Raw genomic sequence first — 9,424 nt, forward strand, 5'->3', positions numbered from 1 at the left:
GTCATATAAAACCACATTTACGCTGTTGTAGCTCTTCTCCAGAGGTGCTTCCTTCATCCCCAAAAACTAGCAAACAATACTCGACATGTGCCAAATGTTTTCCCTTAAACATGCATCTGTTTTGTGGGGGTTTTCCCGGTAATAATCACTGTGTCGAAAACTTTGATGTGTGGACTGTGAACTGTCTGAGTAGTTCCATCGAAAGTCACCAATGCAAAATCTTCCTAAATTTTAAGTATTTCTTGATGAATTAGTGTTTTAAGTATTATCTCAATCTTTTTAATTTTTTTCTTTAACTTGTCGAAATTCTTCATTATTTTGAAATTTTTACAATTTCTTCATTTAAAGTGGACTTTTCTGCAGCACCGTCACAGTAAGAACCACAAAATTAGTCAACTCCTCTACCTGTTTACTGTTCATGTCCACGAGCGTGTCCATCATTCCTGGAACCCAATTTTCAAACACCTCGCGGGAAATTGTTTCAAATTGGTCTCGTAAACGTCACCAGCACCGTCCAATTCATCGTCAAACAACAATTTCCTCATTTCCCATCGGATTTCACCGTCAATGTAGTCATTTATTTGCATTTCTGGTTTTGTAACTTTTGACCCACGCGTAATTTGTAGAGTATCGAGTAATTTATTAGTGACAGAGTCATTCAGCTGCAGTTTGTACTCCCCGAAATAATCCAATCTAATCTGGTTTCAAAAATTAATGCGGCCGGCTGTAACTCAGGAATCTGGTGATAACCTCCCGTACGAACTCCACCACCCCCGACAACCGGATTTGGAGAGCTTTTCCCCACAGTGACCATGAATGATCCCGATTGGATAAATACGACGTTTGTGTGATACCACCCTCGCCACCGCCAGCACAAGCTGTGAGCTTATAAATTATTGGCTTTTGCAAACAACAACCCATAAAACATGAAATTAAATGCATTCACCAACACCTCACCTCGTTACAGAATTGAGTATACACATGTTACGCCAAGTTGACTATAAATTGTGGTATTTAATTAAATTTTAATTTCGGCTCGAGAGTTAAAAAATTCGCATTCCCGGAAGGGGGCGAGAAAATTGAATTTTTCTCTTTTCTCTACATGTAAATCGGCAAAAATGTCAAGGGTTGGTATTGGCACACACTCAATTTTTTTTTAAATTTGTTTTCAGGACATTAACATAAACATTTTTAATTATAATCAACATAAATTTAAAAACATTTGGTTGCATCATTGCCGAGTTATAGCTACTTGAAGTTAGCAGTTTCAAAAAACGGGGGCCACGATATTTCAACACTGCTTCGACCAAATCGGCTCAAAATTTTAGTGAAGACTCATTAAACCGGTTCAATCGGTTTTTGTGTTTTTCGTTTAAAAAATCTTAATTTTTTTGCATTTTTTTTTAAATTACAAAATCGGGCTTCGTCATGCACACGGGATATGTCTTGAGAGTCTTCACCCCAAATTTCAGCCAATTTGGCCTATCCAATCTCGAGGCATCGTGGCACCCGTAAATCAACTCGGTGTTCCGAGAAAAACGCTCACAAAGTTTGACAGTCCGCTTTGCGCATGGCGAAACTTTAAACTTAAATCGTCTTCTACTCGCTTATATCATGACACATCTTCATGAAACTTTCAGGAGTGATTGGAATTAATTTTTTTAAAGGATTTAATAAATATTCGGAAATATGAAACATTGAATTTTTTACATGTATGTAACCCCTTAAGTTGTGTAGCGTCCGCTTTTAGTAAAAAAGTGCTAAAATTGGTTCAGCCGTTCGCGAGATATTACTTTGGAAAAAAATGCTTTTCAACGAATATCGTCTAATAATGATCATCTTATTTGAGCCAAATCACAACATTTTATGAAATCCTGAACATTGCCCTTTTTGGCTAAGGCTGAGAGACGAGATAAAATCACAACTAAAAAAAAACAAATTTGAATACAGTCGTCTCAATGGTAGTCAATATTAGAGGGGCCATCGGAGAAGAGCAGGGGTACTCAAAGTTTTTGGAGGCCGGGCCAATTTTGAAGCTCAAATGAGCTTGCAGGCCAAATTTACAAAATAAGTTATATAAAAAAATGAAATTAGAAATAAGATAAATAGAAATAGAAAATCCATCTATCAGTTGTTGTTTGGTATTGTTGATTTTATTGTTTTAGGCAGGTTTTCGAAAAAAAAAGTTTTTGGTTGAATTTACTTGTGCTTTCATTAAAATTTTACTCGAAAATTGTGAAATATAATTTGAACAATTTATGTAACGGCGTAATGTTATCTTTAGATTAAGTGTGACTAATGAAAAATCGTCAAGAGCAAGAATTTCAACATTTCATATAAAAAAAATAAAAGTTTTATGCACCCGTAAAGTTGAATTGCTATCATAATTTAAAAAAAAATAAGATTCGACGAAAAACACATTTCAGCGAAAAAAAAAATTATTCCTTATTCACTAAAATTCCAATTATCTTTTAATAAACCCGAACATGCCAAAACGATCGCAGAGGAATGCATTGTTTTATTGATTTCAGCACTTAAATTTCCATTGATGTTTAGAAATATTTTTGCCCCTGAATTTTCGAGCAAATTATTAATAATGGGGAGAGGGGATGGGTTGGTCGACAAAAGCTTTGTAAAATATTTGCAGCAGCCTTAATTTTTCGATTTCAACATTTTGTCTGCCTGATTTAGATATTAGAGCAATTCTCTACGAAATCGGTATTTTTTCTTCAATTTTAATTTTTGTATTTTTTAATCCGACTGAAACTTTTTTGGTGCCTTCGGTATGCCCAAAGAAACCATTTTGCATCATTTGTTTGTCCATATAATTTTCCATACAAACTTGGCAGCTGTCCATACAAAAATGATGTATGAAAATTCAAAAATCTGTATCTTTTGAAGGAATTTTTTGATCGATTTGGTGTCTTCGGCAAAGTTGTAGGTATGGATACGGACTACACTGGAAAAAAATTATACACGGTAAAAAAATTTGGTGATTTTTTTATTTAAATTTTTATCACTAAAACTTGATTTGCAAAAAACCACTATTTTTATTTTTTTTTATTTTTTGATATGTTTTAGAGGACATAAAATGCCAACTTTTCAGAAATTTCCAGGTTGTGCAAAAAATCACTGACCGAGTAATGAATTTTTTAATCAATACTGATTTTTTCAAAAAATCGAAATTTTGGTCGCAAAAATTTTTCAACTTTATTTTTCGATGTAAAATTGAATTTGCAATCAAAAAGTACTTGAGTGAAATTTTGATAAAGTGCACCGTTTTCAAGTTATAGCCATATTTAAGTGACTTTTTTGAAAATAGTCGCAATTTTTAATTTTTTTAAATTAGTGCACATGTTTGCCCACTTTTGAAAAAAATATTTTTGAAAAGCTGAGAAAACTCTCTATATTTTGCTTCGTCGGACTATGTTGATACGACCTTTAGTTGCTGAGATATTGCAATGCAGTGGTTTAAAAACAGGAAAATTGATGTTTTCTAAGTCTCACCCAAACAGCCCACCATTTTTCAATGTCGATATCTCAGCAACTAATGGTCCGATTTTCAATGTTAAAACATGAAACATTTGTGAAATTTTCCGAGCTCTTCGAAAACAATATTTTCAAAATTCTCAAATCAAGACTAACATTTTAAAAGGGCGTTATATTGAATGTTTGGCCTTTTTGAAATGTTAGTCTTGATTTGAAAATATTGTTTTCGAAAAGATCGGAAAATTTCACAAATGTTTCATATTTTAACATTGAAAATCGGACCATTAGTTGCTGAGATATCGACATTGAAAAATGGTGGGCTGTTTGGGTGAGACTTAGAAAACATAAATTTTCCTGTTTTTAAACCTTTGCATTGCAATATCTCAGCAACTAAAGGTCGTATCAACAAAGTCCGAAGAAGCAAAATACAGAGAATTTTCTCAGCTTTTCAAAAATATTTTTTTCAAAAGTGGGCAAACATGTGCACTAATTTTAAAAAATGAAAAACTGTGACTATTTTGAAAAAAGTTACATAAAAATGGCTATAACTTGAAAACGGTGCACTTTATCAAAATTTCACTCAAGTACTTTTTGATTGCAAATTCAATTTTACATCGAAAAATGAAGTTGAAAAATTTTTGCGACCAAAATTTCGATTTTTTGAAAAAATCAGTATTGATTAAAAAATTTATAACTCGCTCAATGATTTTTTGCACAACCTGGAAATTTCTGAAAAGTTGGCATTTTATGTCCTCTAAAACATATCAACAAATAAAAAAAATTAAAAATAGTGTTTTTTTGCAAATCAAGTTTTAGTGATAAAAAGTTAAATAAAATTCACCAAATTATTTTTACTGTGTTTCATTTTTTTTCCAGTGTAGTCCGTATCCATACCTACAACTTTGCCGAAGACACCAAATCGATCAAAAAAATCCTTCAAAAGATACAGATTTTTGAATTTTCATACATCATTTTTGTATGGACAGCTGCCAAGTTTGTATGGAAAATTATATGGACAAACAAATGATGCAAAATGGCTTCTTTGGGCATACCGAAGGCACCAAAAAAGTTTCAGTCGGATTAAAAAATACAAAAAAAAATCGAATGACCGAAATCCTAGAGAACTGCTCATTAGTCTTTCAGATTCGTTATCCAACTGTCATGAGCTCGAATCCCGAGGGAAGGTTTTTAAGGGCAAACTAAGTTTGTTGGTCAATTCACAAACGGGCCATTATAACTTTCAAATTAATTAATGAAAGTTTTGACAATATTTACAAAAATGTTTGATGAAAGTTTTGACAACATTTACTACTTTCACTCACATCGAAACGTGTGAAATTGTTATAATTATTAAGATTTTTGAATAAAATATTTGTGTCCTAAAACAGGGATTAAAATATTAATAAATCATAAGTTTTTTATTTTCAAAAATTAAATAAAGTGCACATGGCATGAAAATTTTGAAATAAACCTTAATTTTTAAAAAGTATGAAATAACTTTACAAGTGGTCAACGGGCCATTTTACAAGATAATTCAAAATGGGTCCGCGTAACAAAAAACCACCTCGCGGGCCATACTTTGGTCACCCCTGGAGTAGAGAATCATCAATTCTCAGAATGATGCAAAATGAAGACTCGATTAAAAAAAATTCGTTGTACCTTGCTTTGGGAAATTATCATGGCAACGACCAGCAAACAAAAACAAAAAAAAATCAAACATCCTTCAAAACATCGTTTCGCAAAGAAAAATGCCTATGTAAACCATAAGAAAGTGAGGAAGGCTAGAAAAAAAGAAAAGAAAAATTACACATACTATAAAGATTAATACATTTTCATCATATTTCGTAACATTTAACGGTTCACAAAACAATGCACAACTACTAATTGTATCGAGTGTCTTGCGAACCTTCGAGGTGAACGGACACTAGAGCTGCGGTATTTTTTACTACCTAAGCTCAGAGTTATTTCAAAAAAATTCACAGTCTTTTTAAAGACTACCTGAGTTATTTTCCCAAATTCTAAACAGTCTTTTTAAGACTAACCCCACCTGAAATTTTGTTGTATTTTACAAACGAAGCCATCTTTTTAAGAGAACTTTGCTTGCAAAATGCGTCAAAACAAAGGTAAACGCAAATCTTCTGAAGATTTGGTCGTTACGTCGGTGAAGCGTTTGAACGCTAAACCGGCTAACGGAAACAGAAAAAGAAAACAGCCTCATCCGAGGTCTGATTCTGATTCTGAAAGTGAGGTCAATCCTCCAATTCCATTGGCAAACAGTTTCGGTGTTTTATCCGAAACTGTTGACAAGGATCCTTCTCCTCGTACTGAGCCTTCTGCCGTCGAGAAACGAGTAAAGGCTCCGCCAATTGTAGTGACTTCCGTTTCCGATTTGGCCAGCTTTCGAACGCAACTGAAGAATTGCAAGGAAACTTGCAATTTGAAGGTTTCGTTCCAGCTTGGTCGAAGAGGAGAATGTCGCTTGTTGACGGAATCTTTACAAGATCACCAAACTTTTGTTGGTTATTTGAAAAACCACAAACACAATTTCTACACGTATGAGACCAAGAATGCTCGTCCATTCAAGGCGGTCCTGAAAGGTCTCTCCAACGACTTGTCGGTGGATGAGATCAAAAACGAACTTAAGGTGTTGCTTGGCTTTGCCCCATCCCAAGTAATACCAATGAAGAAAAAATCAAACGGGAATATTTCTCGCTTTGGTTTGACTTCACAATTTTATCTGATTCATTTCAACAGAAATGAAATCAACAATTTGAAACTTTTGGACAAAGTACAGTTTTTGTTCCATGTACGGGTAAAGTGGGAGCATTTTAAGAAACATGGCGGTAATGGCCAGAATCTGACTCAGTGCCGGCGTTGCCAGGCATTCGGTCACGGTACTGATCATTGCGCCATGGTTCCAAAATGCATGGTTTGCGGGGATTCTTCTCACGACAAGGACAATTGTCCCGTGAAAGAAGTCACCCAATTTAAATGTGCAAATTGTGGTGGAAATCACAAATCAAATTTCTGGGATTGCCCCATCAGAAAAAAGGTTTTGGATTCTCGTGCTAAGCATCAGCCGAAATCCAAACCGAAATTTTCTCAAAGTCAGGTTGTACCTGCATCTTTAAATCAAACGTTCGTGCTGTCTCACTCGAACAATACTCCTACCGTGGAAAAGTTAGGTAACAGCAATGGCATTTCTTATGCCAACGTCGTTTCGGGTTCGGGTTCATCCACGAATTTTAAATCCTCTACCAATTTTCAAATTGGGCAGGTACCTCAAATTTCATTTGAAAATTTTTCTGCTGGCAACGCTTTGGGATCTTCTGATCTCGGCGATGTTACGTTTGAAAAAATGACTTTTTTGCAAAACTCACTGTTTGGTTTGATTCAAACAATGAGTAATGCTACATCCATGATGGAAGCTATCCAGATTGGATTAAAATTTGCGAATGATGTTGTTCTTACCCTGAAGTTTAATCATGGATCTAAGTAGTTCCATCAATATTATGAATTTTAATGCTCGTTCTTTGAAAGCGAAAGAAAATGAATTTTTCAACTTTTTACGAGTTCATAACGTGCATGTTGCTGTTATAACCGAAACATTTTTAAAAACCGGCACTCATTTGAAAAGTGATCCAGATTATAAAGTTATAACCAATAATAGAATGAATCGAAATGGCGGTGGAGTTGCAATAGTTATCCACCGTAGTATGACTTATAGCACTTTACGTGACTTTAAGTTAAAAGTTATTGAAAGTTTGGGCATTGAACTTGAAACTTCTTTTGGGAAAATTATGATTGCAGCTGCATATTTACCATTCCAATGCACTGGGGAAAATAAAAATTATTTCAAAGGGGATTTGAATAAACTTACTCGGCATAGATCTCGATTTTTGATCATCGGTGATTTTAATGCCAAACACCAATCTTGGAATAATTCAAAAGTAAATTCCAATGGTAAAATTCTATTCAGAGTGTAACCTGGTTACAGGAACCACCTATCGATTCGTTGTATGTGCACTCCATACGAGGCGAAAGTTACCTAAACTACCCTAACGAACATGGAAAGCAGCGTTGCATTATCTTTCCCTTCGGCACCTTCAGTGCCTCTGGCGGCATTCGCTGGAACTTCTCACTCTAACCGAGTCACAGAACAGTACTCATCGTTCGCCGAATACTTAACACATATAATGTCCATAAAACCCGAAGGGCACCTCGTCTGTATTTGTGACGGGGGGACCTTGTCCTTGGAACGTAGCGGGCCCAAGGTTAAGGCAACGACAGGTCTTTTCAATTTGACCGGCAAGCTGTGCACACGCGTGTGTCCAAGTGGAAGTACAATCAGCGAAGCGGCCGCAGAGTTTGCCGATCGTCATAGTGAGTGGCAAGAAGAAGACTAGGTTCAACTTGTGATCTAATTGTACCTTCCTAAATTTTAGTTCAAATTGAAACCTGTGGTTTTGAACGTTTTTACTAGGCCCAACGCGCCGATAGGGAGTGTGCTTTGTGAGTAGATAGATTATTTGTAGCTCGTTTCAAACCTTTAAAACATGTGCACTCTGTAGCTTAGGAGAGCCGACCGAGTGACGTCAACCTAACACGCGGTCATCCCAACCCAACCGTAATACGCTTGGGCGAGGCCAGGTAATTTTCTTGGATCTGAAGATCGTATTGTAACCATGTGTGAAAAGTTTGGTAACTCGTGCGTGAATTTCTTTATTGAAGGACTATTCCTTCAATTGAAGGTGTTAGTCTAGGGCAGGTGTAGGATTCGGCGACCACCACGCCGGCTCTGCGGGACGGTCCGGAGACCCGGAGGGTCCGCGACCCGAAACCCGCGTGCGCACCTGTGGGCCAGGAGGTCACCACAACCTCTGGGACGGAGGGACTCGGTAGTCAATTGCCGAACTTCCATCCCCGGCCTCGAACCAAGCCACCCCGGGGAAGTTGAACGCGGCCCAGCCACACTGGCCGTCGAGCACGTGACGCGTGCAACCCATCTGCGTAAGCCTGATCAGCTGCATTTAGTACAACAAGCCAAGTCACCAACCCAGCACCAGCCGAACAGCCGCCGACGCCGACGCCGGCGCCTTCGCCGCCTCGTCACCACCAGCATGCAGAATCCAGGTCAGACCCACCCTTTGTTATTCTAAAAATAGACACCAGTGCGATGCATGAACCAAAGCGTTACGGGAAAAGGTTAGACTAATGTTAGGGAATAAGAATTAGCGCGCCACCAGCAGGTCAATGTCCGGACAAATAAACTATCGAGCTACACGTCGTCGTGTTTCCGTTTGCCCTAAAAATTAAAGGGTTGTTGTTGTTTTACACGCGAAACTCCTGGATAAGGTCTCCTAGTTTTAAGGATATTCTATGTGGAGGGTTGTCGTTGAGCGATGTTGTTGGGGTTCGAATAGTGGCTTCGGGACAAGAAAATGAACTCGCCCTGAGCGAGCTAGACCGGGACGTAACGAACACGCTGCTTTGCATGTACCTTGGGAACTCGGTACTTGGCGCTTAAGCGGAGTAGCAGAATCTCCCTGAACCCTTGCCGTTCAGCAGCGACGCGCTTGTTACAAGAGATTGCACTTCTGGTCTTTATTCGGTTTTATACCCGAATGGGCCAACTTGCTTTTCTTCTGTTAGAAATCCATCAACAATTGATTTGGTTTTGACAAATCAAAGTCAGTATTGTGGTCCTTTAGTGACTCATGCTGATTTTGATTCTGATCACCTTCCAGTAACTTTTTCACTTTCTCATGAAGCAGTTACCAGACCCAATAGTTCTGTGTTTAATTACCACAAAGCTAATTGGGACAGGTATCAGCATCATATTGAGAACAATTTAAATCATGATTTTGTTTTAGAAACCAAAGCTGATATTGATTCAGCCTTGGAATCTTTAACTAATGCAATTTTGGATGCTAGG

The 9,424-nt window shown here is 37.1% G+C and overlaps 1 long non-coding RNA gene across 1 annotated transcript; it reads left to right on the forward strand.

The window, feature by feature from the left end:
* The first annotated feature begins 7,469 nt into the window (after positions 1-7,469).
* Positions 7,470-9,067, forward strand: LOC120424584 (uncharacterized). The gene is made up of 4 exons (XR_005606397.2): positions 7,470-7,872; positions 7,935-8,001; positions 8,061-8,139; positions 8,221-9,067. It is a non-coding gene; the product is annotated as an uncharacterized LOC120424584 (long non-coding RNA).
* The last annotated feature ends 357 nt before the right edge of the window (positions 9,068-9,424 follow it).

This window comes from Culex pipiens, chromosome 1 (assembly GCF_016801865.2).
Source record: "Culex pipiens pallens isolate TS chromosome 1, TS_CPP_V2, whole genome shotgun sequence".
NCBI lineage: Eukaryota > Metazoa > Arthropoda > Insecta > Diptera > Culicidae > Culex > Culex pipiens.